Source organism: Felis catus, chromosome D1, assembly GCF_018350175.1.
Source record: "Felis catus isolate Fca126 chromosome D1, F.catus_Fca126_mat1.0, whole genome shotgun sequence".
Classification (NCBI taxonomy): domain Eukaryota; kingdom Metazoa; phylum Chordata; class Mammalia; order Carnivora; family Felidae; genus Felis; species Felis catus.
In genome coordinates this window covers 9020829-9040857 of record NC_058377.1, presented here as the reverse complement: position 1 = coordinate 9040857, position 20029 = coordinate 9020829, and the positions used below count along the sequence as shown (strand labels likewise).

Sequence of the window (20029 nt, the reverse complement as noted above, 5' to 3'; positions counted from 1 at the left end):
AATAAATGTGCACTGAATATTTGCTTCCATGATCCTTCAAGTCTGCCCCATCACTTCCAATGGCACCAGGAACACAATGCCTGGAGTGCCGGATTCTGTTGCACAATACGCCCCTTGGGCTATATAAAGAGCCACACGGCAGCTGTAGGAAAAGAAATTGGAGGTTTTGCAATGTGTACCATGACAGTTTAGCACTTAATGGTTTTAGCAGAACGAGGCTGGCTAAGAATCCAGCAGGCACTCAATAAATACCTGGGAGCTTGCCTGCTTGATAGAACATTCCCACCCTGGACAACTAGCCACATCATTGTTTGTGAAAACCACCTCTGTTCCACCCCTCCGTCACCTCCCCACCCATGACAAATTAAGCCTTTAATAAAAGAGCCAAAGAAAGTGGAAGAAGCTGTTTTTGTCCATATATGAGGTTTTAAGCTCTGCAAATCTCAAGGCTCTGACATACTGGGTTTGTGTTAAAAAAAACTCTTTTGAAAAACATATGCACTGCATACCCCGTAACAGGGAATCGGACCAGGATACCACAGTAATGATTCCTGATGCCAGGAAAAACCAACAATGAGTAGACCACAAAAGAAAGGACTCTAGAATGTATTCAGGTCATTCATTGGCTTGATGGGGCGTTCTTTCTTAGATTCTTTTTAAATCTTAATTTCATGTCAGGTGCTTCAAGGTTATTTTACTGTAATCTTACAATTTCTTATTTTCAAAAATTTTCATTAACCATTGAATCCTCTCCGTTTTGGATACTTTGGTAAGTCAAATTTAGCAATTTCTTTAAGGTCAAATCTTCAGGAATAGGCTGTCACTGAAGTAATAGTAACCAAAACTAAATTAATCCAAATTGAAATCGTAGTATTAAACAAGAAATTTGGCTCAGTTTTTCTAAAGAGAAAGGAAATAACTAGAAAAGCTTTATCCTCCTGAGTACTATGCTTAAGTGAATTATGCAAATGACAATGAAACAGGCCAACATAAGAGAATTGTTTTTCAAAACAGAGTATTTCAAGCTATACATCATAGTTCAATGACAGGTCATGAAATCAATTTAGTAGGTCACAGATAGCATTCTTTTCAAAAAGGAAATAGAATAGATTAGTGTAAAAATAATACAGCATTGCAGCTGGTAAGTACAGGTTTGCAAAAGCTTTCTTTCAACTATTTATATGGGTGTGTGTGTGTGTGTGTGTGTGTGTGTGTGTGTGTGTGTGTGTGTGTTGGTAAATGGTTTGCAATATAAAATGTATCTTTTTACTGGGGGTTGCTATAAAAGAGGTTGAAGACTCCTCCGAGCATATCTTGGAGTCAACACATCTGCCCAGTCCTCTTTACCGTGTACATCTATAGCTCAGTACACTCAACAAATGTTTCTTGAATGTCTTGTGTAAGAATTAACAGCCCTGCTCATGACCCCGCACCATTCACCATCCTCCAGTAAATTTCAACATGGATCAAAATGGAAAGGGTATCAGAGTTAATTCCCAAGTAAACAAAAAAATTAAATTAACTAGAAAACACCATTGTTCAAACACACTGGTTGTTATTTATAATCACCCTTTGGAAACTTGAAACTGAAAACTACTTCCTTAGCTTTTTTTTTTTTTTCCCCATCCTGTGCACACACTGATAAGTTATTGCAGGGCAAGGAGTGTTTGGGGAGGATATGAGTTAGCATAGCATTTTTCATTCAAGGGGGAAAAATGTTTGTTTTGAGAAGAAATGTCATGTAAAAAATTATTCAGTTTCAAAACTTTTAAGCAGTGTATGGTTTCTGAAGCTTGATGGTGTCTCATTTGGCATAATTTCCCAGTCTATTTAAATACTATGAACTTTAATCATTACTTAAAAATTTGCTTTCAAGAAAAATTCCATCTCAATTACGTCAATTCACTGTCATGAACTTTTTAGAAAGAATTTCTTTGGTCTGTAGCTTAGAACAATACCCAAACTCATTGATCCTAGAAGATTCTGCATTTGTGGGAGCTTTGCTCAAAAAGTTAGTAGTATAACTCGGATGGTTGTTAAACTTTTAAGTATCACTTCAATGTTTAAAATTTTAAATCATTTTGGGTACCTTAAGTACTTTAGAGAAATATCTCACACAGGATAAGCTCTGAATAAACGTTGATTAAGTAAGTGCACAGCAATCAAGTAATTGCATAAAAAAATTGCTAAAACATACAGAGCCTCTGCTGTGTGCCAGGAACTGGGTTAAGCACTTTACATGTGTTATCCCATTTAATCCTCACAAAGTGTGGAAGTAGATATAATGGAGCATTATGCCCATTATAGAGACGAAATACACTTTCTCAAGGTCTCACAGCTGGTAAGTGGCAGAATGGGATCTGGGATTTGAGATGGAAAATGAAATTCAACTGTAGGCTCAAATTTCAACAATCTTAAGAGAAATCCTTTGAAATGCTTTGCCCTTATGAGCCTTTCCACCCCACCCCCAAGACCAGAACTCTTTGCTACTCCTTTTTGGAGTCTCTGAGAAACTGGATATATATATATACACCTCATATATATATGCGAGAGAAAATCTTGTTCATAGTAAAAGTACAATGATGGGGGGGTTTTGCAACTATGAGAGCATAGGAGGCCTCTGAGGCTAAGCCACTGATCTGCTCAAGGCAATTTCCCTCCCTCATACTCACACACCTGACACTTAGGTGTCCTGGATCTGTCAGTCAAGTTTCTCTTCTGCTGGGAACCTGCAGACCTGCCCCTGCCAAGGGAGGCAGAGCTGGGCTGTTCTCTGCAAAGCACTGGCTGCCAGTTGAATCAATGGTAGGTGAAGTGGACGAGAAACCCACTAGGTGCATTAATTCAAAGAGCCTCACCCAACAAAGGTAGTAATGGTGAGCCAAGCTAGCCGAGCGAAGTTCCTCCGGGATTTGACCTGGAAAGAATGAGAAGGAAATGGAGAAGAATGTGGAAAGAAACTAAGACAAGAGGGGAACTATACAATAGGCCACAAGAGAGAAACAAGGAGATGAAAAAGACTCTGGAACTGGTTTTCTGTTCTGGCTCCAATCCATGCATAGTCATATATTTAATTTTTTAAAAAATTATAAATGACTCTTTTTTCCTTAAGGTACTAAGTTTCTTCTCCTAACCAACCCATTTAAACTCTCACTGTGGATATGAAACACAGAATTAAAACCATAGATACTACTCCGTGAGCATCTATTAACAATGATCTCATATTAACTGTGTCACCCAGATTTTGTCAAAGGTTGAGAAAGGTCTGTGCTTTTTCCAGTGCGTTCCTGGTATATGTAAAAATGTCAAAACACCTTTAGGCAAGTCATAGAAAAGTTAAAGCTTCCCAGTGGGCCTTTTATTCTTCGGTCCTGTCAGTGGATCTCTCTGTGACCAAATAAACCTCATCCAAAGATCAGAACAAAACTTGGGCCTTGAGGCTCTATGTGAACATGAAGCCAAATAGTCCTTTTTTTCCTGCCACTCTGCTAAACCTTGGAACTGTTTTAGGAAGGAGAGGGCAGAGCCCAAACAGAAGGGAAGGGGACACAGGACGGACGTGCAGGGCACAGGGATGTTTGGTCCCAGTTCATCTCCGCAGCCTCTGAGCAAGAGTGATGAGAGCCCATGAGAAAGACAAGGTTAGGGAGGAAGAAAGAACACATAATAAACATCGGGGGAGCGACAAGAAGAGGGCAAAATTAAACTGCTCACTTCACATTTTTGCCTAGGGTCTAGTTCTGATCACACAAACACTTTTGCCTTGGGTTTCAGTCTCTCGTGACACTAAACCTCAAAACACAAATCTCATAACATCAACATCATGCTTTATAGTTTACAAAGACTTTCACTCACCATGCTTAATTCTTATAACCATCAAAGTGGGACAATATTGTTAATAACTCTGTTATTTTACAGATAAAAGAGAGGCCAATGCTATAAATTTTGGACAACACAGGGAGGAGCCAATTCCAAATCCAGGAATCTTTTCCAATATGCCACTCTGGACACAGGTGGATGAAAAGCTTCCCCCAGGCATCACCTCTGTCTTTGCCCGTCCATTGAGACCGAGATAGAAGAAAAATGAAAATACTAATTTTCTAGAATATAGAACCTTGATTCAATATAAATGGATGTTTCTGCTACAGTTATTTTATATCCAGGATGCTGTAAGGATTTACCTTCAGATGACTCCATCCCTTCTTAGGGCCCAACTATATATAGCCCTCGTTATTTTGACACAAGAATGAATATTTCATTTACGCAAGCTGATTGAAAAGGGTAACACCCTATATGGGTTGCCCTACTTAAAAAGAGATTCTTTATGCTTTCTTGAGGTTAAAAATAGCTTGATTTTGCAGTCAAAGCCTAATACCACACATCCAACATAGAAAGTGAATCTGATTATGTCCCAGAACTGGTCTTTCTCACTCTCTCTAGTCTGTTATTTTCTTTCAGGCTCCCTACCAAACCTCATAAATTCTTGATACAAGACAAATAATTTTATGTTTTATTCATTTTTGGTTGAATCTCTGTAAAAATGTGTGGAATTTCTACCAAACGGAATGACTGCTAGCATATATTCATGAATGCGTGGTTTATAAAATGTTTGTGTAAGCACCACATAACTAATAACACCCAGAAATTACTATTATTCCCTTGGTATAAATGTTGCTACTCAGAATCAGAAAAGTTTAGTAACTTTCCCAAAAGTTTCACAGTGGTTAGCGGCAGATCTAGAATCAGAACCCAGAATAGTGTGCTCAGTCTCTTTTCAACATTCTGCACTGATTTCTGTATCAATAGGAAATCCAGACAGGACAATTCACTTAACAAACAAGCAATAAAACCCTATTCACCCATTCACTCATTCATTCATTCATTCAACAAATATTTTCTGAGCCCTTCCTATATGCACTTTTTTAGGTACTGAGGCTATGGCATTGAAAAAATAGAATCTTACATTCCAGTCAAGGATCCAGGTAATAATTAAGACACATGTGTGTGTGTGCACGTGCATGCGTGTGCACACGCACAATACAAGCTACTGCTAAATATTAAGGAGAAAAATTAAGCATGCATGAAAGAGGAAACAACTTCTTATTCACATACATCAGGAAAATATATGACTGCTCATTGATGCTTTGATTTTGTAGTTTTAATATAAAACCACTGCAAACAACCCAAATGTTCATTTTCATGAAAATGGATAAATGATGTGTGGCATATTCATAGAATATAACATTATGCAATAGCAAAACTGTAAGCTACAACATGAATAGTATAATTAATATATAACATTGTAATGTATATGTAATTTATATACTAATTAAAATTTAAAATATATCACTAATTATAAGTATATGTTATAAATATATGTATTATTTATATACTATTTCTAATAAATTATATTAATATAGTAATAATTTTGTTAATACAATTATATGTAAATATAACATAAATTATATAAATCTGTAAGTTATAGAACTAGTACATAGTAATATACAAATTATATGTATTTAATCTAATAATATTAATATTATAATGTTAATACACTAACATTATAATTTTAATAATCAAAATATAACGTTAAGTGGGAAAAACCAGGCAGTCTCAACAGACTACATATAGTATGGTGTCATTTTTATAAACTCAAAAACAAGCAAAACTGTTGAACAATATACAGTTTAGGGATATATACATATATGGTAAAACTATTTTAAAAAATTAAGAACACAAACTCTAAAGGGAAAGCAGAGTTGAATCAGAGAAAAGCATGAAGGGTTTTTTCAAGGACATCAAGAATGTTCTAGTACCTAGAATGGTTGGTGGGTTTGTAGATGCTCATTTAATTATTATGCTTCAAAAGTTAAACATATGTTACATATGTATTATTGTATATTATCATAATTTATCAAAATTCATGAATTTCATAAATTTATCAAAATTTATATAATAATTATTTACAAAATGAGTACAGGAAGAATTGTGAAAACTGTCATCCTTGATAGCTCCAGATTGTTTATATCAGAAAATAACATTTTACATTTGAGTAACAGAGGTCCAAGGATATTTGTACAGTATACTGAAGTTTTCAAAGGTCTTTCTCGTAAATTGTCTTTTTAAAATATTACACGGTATTTATTATTATCCCTACCTTACAAGTGAGTAAACCAAGGGAGAGCTCAAGTGACTTATTCAATTTCACCTAGCTAGTCAATGGCAGAGATGTCTTAATTGTATAAAATCCTCCTATAATCATTAAGAAGCATGGGGCTTTCTTACTGAACAACAGACCAAATGAATCCTAGAATGTTAGAGCTGAAGAAGCCTGAAATCAGACTTTTAATCTCCCCATTTCACAGATGGAGAAACTAAAACCTACATACAATAAGGATTTTCCCAGCATCACACAGCTAGTTTAAATGAAAGAAAGGATAATTGACTCACAACTTCTGACTCCAAGTCAAGCTGTTTTTCAATTTGCCAGATTACCTTTCAAGTAGATAGACATCATTATTTTGTAGCCAGTGGCTAAAAGGGAACCCAAAACTTGAATTGTAAGGCATCTATGTGTATCCATTGTTCTGATGAATGTTAGAAAACTGTACTATACAATAAAAAAAAAAAGCTGTAGTATGGAGCCTTGTTTATAACAAAATTAACCAATATATTAAATAATGGGAGCATTTTAATTAATGGACATCAGTTTGATCTTTGAAAGAAATGCCTATAATGTAAGATAAAGAAGGGCCAAACAACTGCTTTCTGAAGAAAGGAAAGGTCTGAGCCTTAGTTTAATACTCTGTAAGGTGATGATGATAATAAGTGCCTTAGAGAATTATGGGAAATGTACAGGAAAGGTCTTGGTAAACTGCAATATACAATACAAATACCCTTAGAGCTTTCATGCAAAATCCTGTGATTCAGTCATTTGGACATTCAGTCAGCCACTCAATAAAATATACTGAGCACCGATTCAGTGAATGGATGACACTGTTCTACATCCATGCCCTGGAGCATCCAGAGACACAAAAGACCTTGTCTGTGCCCTTCAGGAACAGTTTTCTTTTTTTTTTTAAGGTACATAAATAATTACAATGTGAACCTTCATGTGATAACTCCAATAGGATCAGTACTGGTGGGGTGGAGGGGAGGGAAATGATGTAGGACTCCAAGTTTGAGAGAGACCGGTTCTGACTAGAATGTAAGGAAGGGCTTCCTAAAGGGGCCAGATTCTAATGAAGGTACAGAATTTCCAAAGGACAAAGATGGCATTCCATAAGGTTGGACGGGGGAAGCATGAGTGAGGACGGAGAAGCAGAAAAGCACACCTTTCGACATTATACCTGGGTCTTTGGCATTTGACTCCTATTTTGGCACCTGTTTCCATTCACCAGTGTTCTCTGTAAGTCCACTCACCTCAAACAGACCATGAGTTCTTTGAGCACCAGGATCTCACAGAGATCTCACGGGGCCCAAGGCAGTACACGGCCCATGATGGGTCCACAATGGGGGTTCAGTAAATGAGCTGCTGGTATATTTTTAAGGAAGGCTTACGTACACTTTCCATATGAGAGGGTAAGAAATAGAAAAATACCGTTACAGAAAATTGCTTTGAAACCAGTATGTTTCCCACTAACTTTCCTATTTTTTCCATAAGCTCTATGTTTTCTGATTTGGAAAACAAATCAGACAAAGCAAAAAAAAAAAAAAAAGCTGGGAAATAAGGTTTTTCTTGGGGTTTTAAGGATTCTTTTTTTTTCAGAGCAAACCTTTTAACCTGAATTCATAGAAATTCAGGGCAACAAGCCTAATACCAATATGATAGATGTTGAATTCTATGGCAACATCTTTCTCTTGGCTTTGATTCTTCTTTTCATAATTACATTATAGTATTATTAGAGGGATCCTTGATCTGTTCCCTGTCCCTCAAGCAAGATAGTTGAGAGTGAATCCTAATATCAAATCCAAAACACTTGGTTTGAATTAGAAGCTGTAGTAAGATTCATCGTCAATGTAAAGTCATCTGTAGGAAAAATATTCCAAGACACTGTATGTGTAAATTACTAGCATATGCATTCTCAGTGAATCTTTTTTTCTCACTCTTTTGGTCCTGTGAGACAGCAGGAAAAAATATATTGCCAATAGAAATATTTGCAAAACTTTATTTCTATTCACTTTGACATAGAAGAGTACAAGTTTTTGAGATGATCCCCCAGCAAAAAGAGGCTATGTTTATCATATATGTTAACAATTACTCTATGGTTTGACTTTGCACAAAATAAGATGAAAACCCATACACTGGAAAGTTGGTATTGATATTTTTGTAAAGAAATAAATGCCAAGCAATCATACAGTATTGCTCTAGGGAAGTTTTCTGGCCTAAGCGTTTAAAAAAATATTTTTATTTATATAAAAGTATGAAGTAAGATCAATTTTGTTTCCTTTTCATTAAATAGCAGTAGATAGTTTGTCTGCAGTGCATGTGAGAGACACTGGTCTTCTTGCTTTTGCCAACATATGAAATTGTCTTGAAGACAGCAATGGATAGGAAAAGAGACATCTCTTCATATTGGCATCATATTTTGGATTCTAGGAAGAGTTGGTCTTGAAAACTGCTCCACTTTGATTTTTGACTTTTTAAAAAGCACTCATGAGTGCCAGAACAGAGTGGAGAACTGAACAATGTATCCAGTGATTTGAACTCTAAATGGCTTGCTTGGATAATTCAAGGGGAAAACACCTCCTAATCTCACTCCTCCATTCATTCACCCAACAAATGCTCTTCCTTGACACTCCGTGGTACCAGGCCCGTGTTCGGCCCTGGACAGACAGTGGGGAACAAGATGGGCAGAGCCCCACCCTCTGCCTATTAAATGACCTTCTCAGGACTCTCACTCTTCCCAGATATAAGAAAATCATCTTCTGTCCAAGAATAGAGAGAATGCAAGCAAGAAAGCCTCCAGAAATAATGTTAATAATAATAATTCTGTAAGGACTGCTTGTGCTTTACATTATAAAATCACTTCTGTCATTACATTAGTCAAAAGATGTACCTGAAAGCTCACTGCTTCTAAGTTGAGAGGCTTCAAGGTCAGTAAAGTTGATTGTTAAATGTACTGTACTATGAACACTGGCCATTAGTGTGAGCCCAAGTTTTCAAGGACAGTCTTCTAGAATTATTTTCCCATAAACAGAATCCTTATTGGGAGAGCTGTTTGCAGGGCAAGGAGTGGGAAGCTGAACAGAGCATGTAACCCACTTTTTCCTATTGATAATATATATAATTTAAGGAAGACTTATGGATAACAAGATCGAAGGAACCCATTAACAACACGGGGTTTCTTATTATCACTAAGCCTTAGTTTATGATAAACTGTAGTTATCTCTGTTCAGTTCAATTCTGATCTTCCCTACTTCACTTCAAAGAGCAAACACTGGCCTTAACTTTCCCTTATGAAGTCAATAGATCCCATTTTGCACCCCCTCCCCAGAGACTAGAATCAGAGGGATGCTGGTCCCATTCCTCAGGCTGGCTCTGACCGCCCAAACAAAAGCCACTTAATACTGTCTGCTGATCCCAGAAAGGCCCTAATCATGCTGTCCTCCATCCTGATAACTAGCCTGTGTCTTTCTGGTTCCTCCAGAAGAAATACAAAAATAAAATTTCCACATGCCTCGAAGGCCTCACTTAGAAAACAGGATCAATGATGATTCCTAACCACATCATGCAAGGCCCTCCCAAACGCAGGGAGAACTGATGCGCTTAGAAAACTCATAATGCTTAGAAGAAATGATTTTCTAACATGAGGCTTCCACCTCTCCAATAACTTTTCTTGCAGGGATATTTGATGTCTAATGGCCGAGATGTACTAAACACATATGACTACATTTTAAATGATACTATCAATGGTGGGTTTTCCTAGTATGGCATTAGCACTAATAAGATAGCAAATGTGATTATTATGAAGTATTACACAGATTTAGGAGTGGGAGAAGAAAAACATTTGGTTAACACACGTATCATATTGATGTCGGGGATATAGTACCTGTGGACACCTGTCCTAAAGTCGCACGTTGCTGTAGAGCAGTGGTGATCCAAACAGAACAGGATGACTTCAGTTCAAGCCTGACAAATGTATGTAAAAGCAAGATGTATAGACCCTCGCTGTTGGCTTCTTTGTTTTAAATAACAGTAGTAGTAGTAATAACTCTATCACATTAATTATATTACATTAACTATATTATATTAGCTAATGTTTGTGAGCAGAAAATATGGACCTCACTCCTTAGGCATGAGATCATGTAATCAGCACAGCAGCCCTACTGAGGTAAGTACTGTCATTATCTTCATTTTATATATAAGGAAACTGAGGCACAGACACATTAATTTGCCCAAAGTTATGCTGCTAGTAAGTAATAAACTCAGGACTCAAACCCAGGCAGTCTACTTTCATTACGCAACAGGACTAATGCCTGGATAACTAGAACAAAAAGTTCTGGCACTTGGCATTTGCTATAATGGAAAAAGGCAGGGTGAAGCCTAAAGAAAAGAAGGCTTACAGTCCCTGGGAGCAGGAAAGGAAGTAAATACAGCATCTTTCAAACATTCCTTTACAGGAGATTCTTCATAGGAGAAACTCAAAACAGTTCTATGATTAAATAGATTTATGAAATACTGGATTAAGCCAAGTGAGACAGAGTTTCTTGCTGGAGTGTGTCTGAGACTCTTAATACACAGATATGCACCCCAAATCTCTGAAATGGAGAGGTGGAAAGGAGGTCTTTAATGGAGAACACTTTTCTTTTTATGGGGCATGTCTGAAGAGATTAACTGAGGTCATCCAACACGGGGTTGAGAAAAACCAATCTAATGGACAAACTGGAGAAGCAGAGTCTGGGCAAGGAGAGCAGAGTCTGGGGGAGGGGAAGGGCACCCGATGCCAAGAAGGTAGCTTCTCTGGGGGTCTGAGCAAGCTCGGTCAGTCATTTGTGGATAGACTAAGTCACCTCATAATAGGTATTAGTGAAACATATTACATAGCAAAACATACTTAAAAAATTTTTTAACAATTTTTTTATGATTATTTAGTTTTGAGAGATAGAGAGAGTGTGAGTGGGGGAGGGGCAAAGAGAGAGGGAGACACAGAATCCAAACCAGGCTCCAGGCTCTAGGCTCTGAGCTGTCACAGCACAGAGCCCAACGCAGGGCTTGAACCCACAAACCATGAGATCATGACCTGAGCTGGAGTTGGATGCTTAACCAACTGAGCCACCCAGGTGCCCCTACTTTAAAAAATTTTTAATGTTTATTTCTTTATTTTTATGGGGGGGATGGGGCAGAGAGAAAAAGAGAGAGAGAATCCCAAGTAGGGCTCCACACTGTCAGCACAGAGCCCAACATGGGGCTTGATATCACAAACCGTGAGATCAGGACCTGAGCCAAAATCAAGAGTCAGATGCTCAACCGACTGATCTACCCAGGCACCCCAAATATACTTTTATGACTGAAAGTTCTGCAGGAATCCAGGAGATCAAAGAATCACTCTTTTGGCAGTTTCTTCTCCAAGGAGGAGGAAGTGAGGCTATTTGCCCCCTTGACCATGATCATGGCTGGAGGCCACCAACTGACAGCCTGAGAGGCAGCAGGCCTGGCACATCCCATGCTGAAGGGGACAGAGCAGCCACGGAGAGGACTGCAGAGTCTGGGCCACTATCCAGTTGGCTTGCCATTTTGGAGGATCCATGGGACCAACCTCAGAGGAGGAGAGGTGGCCATGGAGGATACAAGTGGCAGCTCTGATGACCAATTCTGACGGATACGAGAGGCACAAACTGGAATGTCAAAGGACTCTATAAGTGAATATATACACAATTCTCCTAAGGGCTTCCTGAATTAGGTGAGAGGAATTTGAGTGTAGCTGAAGACTCCTCAGTTCCCCAGGTGGAAGCTGAGCCAGAAAAAGAGTAACAATGGCAGCTACCATTGCTTGAGCCCTTACCTGGGTGCTAGGCACTATGTTAATGATTTTGTACTGTGCAATCCCAAAACCATCCTATGACGTAGACATTCTTCTCATTTTACAGTTAGAAACCAAGGATAGTTCCATTTACTTGTACAATGCAAAGAACTAGGAAATCAGAAACGAATAGCAGTCAAGGTTAGTTGTAAAATGTAGCTCCTATAAGCCCTACACCTCTTATGTAAGCCCTCCCATGATACTTCATCCAGCTCAAGCCAAACTCTTTTTCCTGGCTCAAGGTCAAAGTAGCCTGACTCTACACTGTCTCTACTATTCCAAAACTTAGTGGCTTAAAACTGAGGAGATAAAATTATAACTCATAATTTTGTGTGTTAGGATTTCAGGCAAGGCTTTGCTGGATGGTTCTTTTGTTTCATGATGCATTTATGGGAGTCACTCGGTGTATTCAGCTGAGAGCTAAGCTGGTCCAAGATCACTTGTCTGGTACCTTAGCAAAGACAATTGCTGGACTCAGCTGGGTCTCATCCTTTTTATGTATTCTCAGGGCCTTTCCGTGTGGTCTCTTCAGTGGGTGATCAGCCTCCTTACCTGTCAGTTTAGGACCACAGAGGACCAAGGAAGAAGTGCTAGTCATCTTAAAGCCTAGGCTCAGAACTTGCACAGCATCACTTCTGTCACACTCTGGTGGTCAAAACAGTCAGAGGCCAGCCCATATCCAAGAGGAAGAGAAACAGACCCACCTCTCTACAGGAGGCATCTCAAAGAATGGGCGGCCATCTTGGTTTTATCTGCCAAACTGTCCAACCTCCCCTGGTCCTACTGTTCCCTCATTCACAGTGCTCTAGCCACACGGGCTTTCTTTCTGTTCTTCAAATAGGACAAGGTTCTTCCTCTGTCAGAACTTTACGTGTGCCTATGCCAGAAGTGATCTTAACTCCTGGACCTTTCTTGTCATTCAGGTTTCACCTTAATTTCACTTCCATAGAAGCCCCCCTCCTCACCATCATGTGGAGACTTTCTCTGGTCACCCAATCTACCTCCCTAATTTATTTTCATGACATTATTGCCATCACTCTGAGATCATCTCTATTTTTGTTTCTGTTTTTCACTATTTCCTCCAATTAGAACAGAAAACCAGGGGAATGGGGCCCTTGTCTATCCTGTTGGCTCCCATATTCTCAGCACTTACAACTGTGCCTGGCACAGAATAAATCCTTAGTAAATATTTGTCAAGTGAAAGTATGAAGTAGTGAGTTGGGATTCAAAACTAGATCTGACTGACTTCAGAACTAAAACCAAACTGTCCTTGTATGTATTCCAGGCAGATATGGGCAGCCTAGGCTCTAGGGCAAAGATACTGCATAAAGAAGACAGCTTGTGCAGCAAGGAAGCTGCAGCCAGACCAAACTCATTGACAATTCGAAGAGAACAGTCCATTCCCACAAAGCCCCCAAACATTTCTTTGACTTCATTTCAGCCATTCTTGTGTTGACTCTTGGAGATGAAAGATCTCCAAGGTGTGGAGCTGCCTCAAGACCACGTGTAGCTCAGGCCTGGTCTCTGGCTGGACCCCTCCAATGCTCAGCTTTGCTGGGGCCACACTGCTGAGTGTTGCCCTGGCCAATCTGGAATTGGGCCACAGCCATGTTTGTGCTGAGGCTTTAGGGAAACACGATTTATAAACGCGTGTTTCCTCTGAGTCACGGCACAGACTTGTCCCTTCAGTACAAACATTCCATTTGGTTTTATAACTGGGGAAAGAGGGGGTGGGGGCCAAGGCTAACTGGACCGGGTTTGAAAGGAAAGGGGAAGTGAGAAAATTTAAATAGAGTTTTCTATATTAGTGAGAGTCACAAAGGAACCCTTATCTGGGGTTCAGAGGCAGGCACCAAGTTTCATCTTTATTTATTTATTTGCCTCAGCAAAAAAAAAAAAAAAAAAGTTCACAGAGTAATTTTTTCCCTTCAAGCTTCCATAAAAATACTGGAAATGTGGCAAAAGTTTTTTGAAAACAATTTAAGAACAATTAGCACACATATAACCATTTTTTGAAGTTATATTAAATGCCCTTTACTAAATAAAAAGGAGTTTTGTTTCTCATTTCCTGGCATTGTTGACTATATTATTCTTTAACTAACCACCTATTAACTTTTAGCATTACTCTAAGTTTTCTGCAAATTATGCATTCCAGATCAAAAGAATTAATTCTTTCTTTTCTGCTATTTATATAGATCATTCTACCCCATAACTTAATGCCAGGTTTCTTATCTGTAGAATTTGGCTGATGATAACAATATTTCCTCGTAAGTAACTCATACAGTTACTATGAGACTCAAATATAATTAAATAATGAATATAAAAATATGATTCCTAATTCATTCAATAACCACCTGACTTTGTGTAAATTATCATCATAACTATTGAGCTCAGACAGTTAGGAGTTCCATTAGGTGTGGAGTCCAAAGCCTGGCATGGAGAATTACGAGATAAGCGTCACAATTCCTCATCTCGGGACGCCTGGGTGGCTCAGTCAGTTAAGCACCCAACTTCGGCTCAGGTCATGATCTCACTGTTCGTGGGTTCGACCCCTCCATTGGACTCTGTGCTGACAGCTCAGAGCCTGGAGCCTGCTTCAGATTCTGTGTTTGCCTCCCTCTCTGCCCCTCCCCTGCTCACGCTCTGTCTCTCTTTCTCTCAAAAATAAACAAACATAAAAAAAAAGGTTAGAGAGGGAGGAAGCCAAAACATAAGAGACTCTTAAAAACTGAGAACAAACTGAGGGTTGATGGGGGGTGGGAGGGAGAGGAGGGTGATAGGTATTGAGGAGGGCACCTGTTGGGATGAGCCCAGGGTGTTGTATGGAAACCAATTTGACAATAAATTTCATATTTAAAAAAATTTTTTTAAAGGAAACAATCTCTCATCCCAAGAGGACTGTATTTCAGGACAAAACTAGATATGACCCCTACTGAGCCGTGGGTCCTTCATCAGTGATTTAGAGTGCTGTACGTGAAAATACTGAATACTGTGCCTGACAGAGAATGCAAGTACCTCAAATAAATTCCATAGCAGAATCTGTCAGTATCCTGCCTGGCCTACTCCCCACAACCTCTAACAAGAATCTGCTCCCAATTACAATGTGGAGGTGTTCCCCTCACCCCCAAGCAATGCTCAGACTCCAGCTGGGTGACAGTTCAGCTCAAATCTGACACTATGTACCTGGAGACAGTGTCAGATCCCACAGGTGAGGATTCAGTACCGCAAGACTGTCCCCACCACCCAACCCCCTGCACTTTGGATGCTGGTCCTAAGTCCAGGTTGTCAACTGTGCCTTTGATTCACCGACTATAGATAGATCAAAGGTTCCAACAATCCCTTCCTTGGGTTCAACTAATTTGCTAGAGCCACTCACAGTATAGACAGACATTTTACTTACTACATCACTGGTTCATTATGAAAGGATATAACTCAAGAACAGTCCTCCAAACCCTGTCCTTTTGGGTTTTCATGGAGACTTCATTCCATAGTCATGATTGATTAAAACATTGGCCATTGGTGATTAAATCAACCTCCAGCCTCACCCCCTCCCCAGAAAGGGTTAGAGGATGGGTCTAAAAATTCTCCCCAATCATGTGGTTGGATCCACTAGTGACCAGTCCCCATCCTCCGGTTACTTAGGTAAGATCCAAAAGTCACCTAATTAACATAACAAAAGACACCTTAATCACTCTCAGTACTTAGGAAATTCCAATCGATTTAAGAGTTCTGTGCCAGAAACAGGGAAGAAGACCAAATACATATTTCTTATTATAAATTACAATATTGCCACCCATGATGGACTTTTCCAGAAGGCTGCACTGGTAGCCACACACCATACCCTCTCACCCACACAGAAACAGGCTGGAAGTACACCCCCACCCAACTCCTCACAGTCTTCAAGCAATGAGCGATAGGAATGAGTGCATAAAATCCCCAGTTCCCTCAACTCTCAAGTGGGATAATTCTGAGGCATGTGTTTTATACTTTTCCTAGAGTTTTCCCGTGAGAATAAGCTTCAGTCACCTACTTTGGTAGCTGGCTTAATAACACATCCGTTCTTCACTGCCTTCCCTTTCCTGTATCACTTCCTTTTTTCCCCTGCTGGTGTCTCATGGGATCTTCTCCCTCATACAGCATTTGCACTTGAACCCTTGTCTTAGGGATTACTTCCACAGAAAAATCCACACTGAGAGTTTTCCTGTATACTATACAAGTTAGGGTTCAATGCCCAGATGAGCCAGCTAGCTTTGCACAAAATAAAAACTCCATTTTATTACCACATGTAGCTATCTTATTAATCTTGGTTATTGTTATTACCTTGTGAATATCTAAAAATATAGTAAGCAAATTTATATTCAAGTTCTTCAATATACATGGCATCACTTAATCTTCACCAACAGCCCCAAGAGATAGAGAAAACTGACACTGGAGGGGAGGTTAACTGACTTGCCAAAAGTTGTAGGGTCAGTGAGTAAGGGAACTGGACCTCAGGCCAAAGTCTTGTAACAGCAGGTCCTTTTCTCCTTACCCCCAGACTTCTGGGTGAGACAATGCATGGAGCTGAGACCAGACTTCCTGGAGAGGTGACTCTAAGTACATATTCTCCTGTTAAGGTCAGGAGTACCATCTTTATTTATAAATGTGAACTTCTCAAGCTATACTTTTTATATGAGAGAATGGTCATCACTTAATACCTCTGGAAAGGGCTTTAAACGGCAGTATGTTCTGAGGAAAGACAATAAGTGAACACGGCCTAAGTAGTCTGATCTTAACTGTTCCATGACACTCTCGACTATGAAGATCTAAAGTACCTTGATAGGTGACCTCTAAGGACCTTAAGTCAGAGGCACTGAAAGGTTTGGAAGTGTGGATGAGCTTGGCGGCAACAGGGTACCAGGAAGCAGAGCGTGGATCCTGATGGCTCTAGCGTTCTTTCTCTGCTCAGGAAAGCTTTAGTTTCTCTTCCGTAGAGTGAAGCTCATATCATCAATCTCTATTACCAGTATTTCTTGTTATAGGGAAAGATTGGAGAGTGAAATGCATGTTCTTTATTCTTAGCACTACTGAGGACGTGCTTCATTGCGGTCATAATTGTGAGCTCAGATGAAAGGCATACAAGGAACCAAGTCACACAGGTCAAGGAGAAAGGTGGGAAATGGAAACCAGGACTGAGGCCTGAGTTTGCTGTCTCAACCCCAGTGTTCAAAAATACAGGATACTCTAGAACCAAAGCAGTGGATGGGCCCAGTGGCAGGGGAATCCAGCTAGAGGTCCTATTACATTCAACTGGGTAGAAGCAAACCAGCTCTATCAATTCAGAATCCCATTCAGAAGTTGGGTGATGTGGAGGACTGAGGCCAGACTGGCCATGGATTATGCACTAGGCTTCAGGAAGGAGATTCTGTCCCAGTGGGAAAATGGACTATTGAGCAAGAAACCAAAGCACAAGGCTGACTCCTGATGTGACCCACGTAGTACGCCTTCAGGGAAGATTATGGACTAAATGGGCAAGTGCCCAGAGCTCCCTCCAGGCAGGTCATTCACGTGTCAATGTAGCACAATAAATTCTAGAATACAAAACCTGGTTGAGATGGGATATAGGAGAGTGGGGTAGGAAGTCTCCTAATGCACCCTTTAATTGGCCTGGACTGTCTCAGGAACCTCCACAGAGATGGGCTTCTTCATTGGTTACAGTGACTAAGGAAGGGGAAGGAAAGGGCTCTGGGACAACAGAGGGACGTGTGCTCTGGTCCCTGCCCTCAAGGAGCTAATAATCCTGTTAGGTAGCCAAGACATGCACCCATTAAAGAGTCATGAACAGCATGGAAAAGCTTTATAATTGAAGGACAAAACAGAAAACCAGAAGCCAGTGATGGATTGATTATTTGGGGCAGCAGTAAACTAAAGGTAGTTTTATGGAGAAACTAGCCCTTGAGGTTGAGTAGCCTTGAAAGCAATAGCTACAAAGGAAATGATTGCTACCCTATATTTCCTGATTTGCAAGGCTTATGGACATGAAGACCTTTGGAAGAGTAACCGATTTGGCTCACTAACGCTTCCTATAAATATGAAGAACTACAGTTGTTCCCACCCACAGTTTCCTAAGGATTTTGAAATAGGCACATATGGTAAAGCAGAGTGTCATTTAACATTGACTCTGTGTCTCTACCATCTTTTCTCCGGAGACCTAAGGATAACTGCCACAGGATATGGGCTCTGAAGCTTTCTAGACTTGGCCTCCGACCACTATTTTTGGGTGTTTTGTTGATTGCCCAGGAAAAACTCACAGAACACACGATTGCCCAGGAAAAACTCATAGAACACACTCTGGAACAGCTCTTAGAGGAGGGAAGGGGCAAGAATGCTGTTGCCCTCACTCGTGAGAGACATGGTACTTGCAATATGCCAAGAGTGTCTTTCTGGGTTACTGTGGAGACCCAGATCACACACATCAGAGTTCCCCTAACCTTTATCATACAAATACAATGCATTGTCATCTGAGCCATTCCAAGACCTCTGAGGCAGCATAAGGAAACAGAAACCCTAGGGGAAAGTGGAAATGACAGAGGTTCTCAAGTTGAAGAGACCAGGAATCAAATTTCTGCTCAGCTGGGTGCCCTTAGGCCAATTATATAATGTCTCTACAAAATGAGAAAATTATTTACATCTCAAGTTAGTTAATAAAATTAATTGAGATAACTCAAGTAGACCTTATTAAGCAGCTCTTATGTTCCAGATTTGTAATTAGATACCGAGGACATAAAGATGAATCCATTCATTCATTCACTCACTCATTCATTCTGAAAATGCATACTGAGTACCAACTGTTAGTCTCATGAACAAAATAGAACAGTTTATGTTCTGTTGAAGGATATAGGTGAAAAAACACACGACCCAACACGTATGTCCAATGTGTTTATAGCACAATTAATCCATGCTATAAAGAAAAACAGAGCTAAGGGGGCAGAGACTGAGTGGGGAGGTGTAGGCCTTCTCTAAATAGAGTGGCTAGGGAAGATCTCTCTGAGGAGAGGACATGTAAGCAGAAACTGGAATGAAATAAATGAGCAAGCTGAGTAGCTATCTCATGGAAGAGCATCCCAGCACAGAAGAGAGGAGATGTGTGCCTTATTGTGGGAGCATGCTTGCCATGTTCAAGCAAAAGCTTGGCTGCCCCTGCAGCTGAAGGGAAGTGGGCAAGGGTGAGTGTGGCAGGGTCTTAGAAACACCAGAATAAGTTCTGAGAGTTGTGAGAAGCCACCAGAGGGTCTTGACCAGGGGAATGACAAGATAGGGATTTATATCGCCAAGGGATCACTATGGAGTTGCATGGAGAATAGACTGGAAGGGAGCAGATGAGAACAGAGGCAGGTAAAGCTAGGACAGGTTAGGAGAGAGGACAAGGACTAGGACTAGGGAGCAGTGACAGATGTGCTGAGAAGTGACAAGACCTGAGATAGATTTTGAAGATAAAACTAGTAGAATTTTCTGATGTATTGGATACGAGTGTGAGAGGACTACAGTCAGAGCAAGTGGATGAACATTAGCATGACTCACTGTGATTGGTAAGGGGAAGGAAATCAACAGTTCTGTTTTGTACAGGTTAGGTTGAAGACACCAAACAGAGATATCCAGTAGGCATCTGAGTATGTGCACATGGACTTGTGGGGAGAGATGAGAGCTGCTGATATAAATGTGGGAGCCTTCAGGATAGGGATGGCATGTAAAGCCAAGAGAGGATGAGATCACCCACGAGTTAGAGCACATAAAGAAAAGAAGTACATAGAACAAGCCCAATAGAACACCACTGTTTAGAATTTGGGACATGAGAAGGAATAGATGGAAGTAAGTAAGTCTCACCCTTAACTCACTACTACGTACGGTAACTAGCACCAGATCTGGGATGTATCAGATGATCAATAATCATTGCTTTTCCTGTCTTCACCCTTGATAGAGTCACTGGACTTTAAGGAGAGGCAGGTGACCACGTGAATTAAAATGGC

The 20029-nt window shown here is 40.0% G+C and overlaps 1 long non-coding RNA gene across 9 annotated transcripts in view; it reads right to left on the bottom strand.

Annotated features, from left to right (window-relative positions):
* LOC111556558 overlaps positions 1 to 20029 on the bottom strand; it is a 415573-nt gene that overhangs the window by 348565 nt on the left and 46979 nt on the right. For 8 of the 9 annotated variants that reach the window (XR_006585899.1, XR_006585905.1, XR_006585900.1 and 5 more), the window contains exon 3: positions 2677 to 2917. The exons of the other annotated variant lie outside the window; for it this stretch is intronic. This is a non-coding gene — a long non-coding RNA (uncharacterized LOC111556558). The remainder of the gene's footprint in view (positions 1 to 2676; positions 2918 to 20029) is intronic. 9 annotated transcript variants of the gene reach the window in all.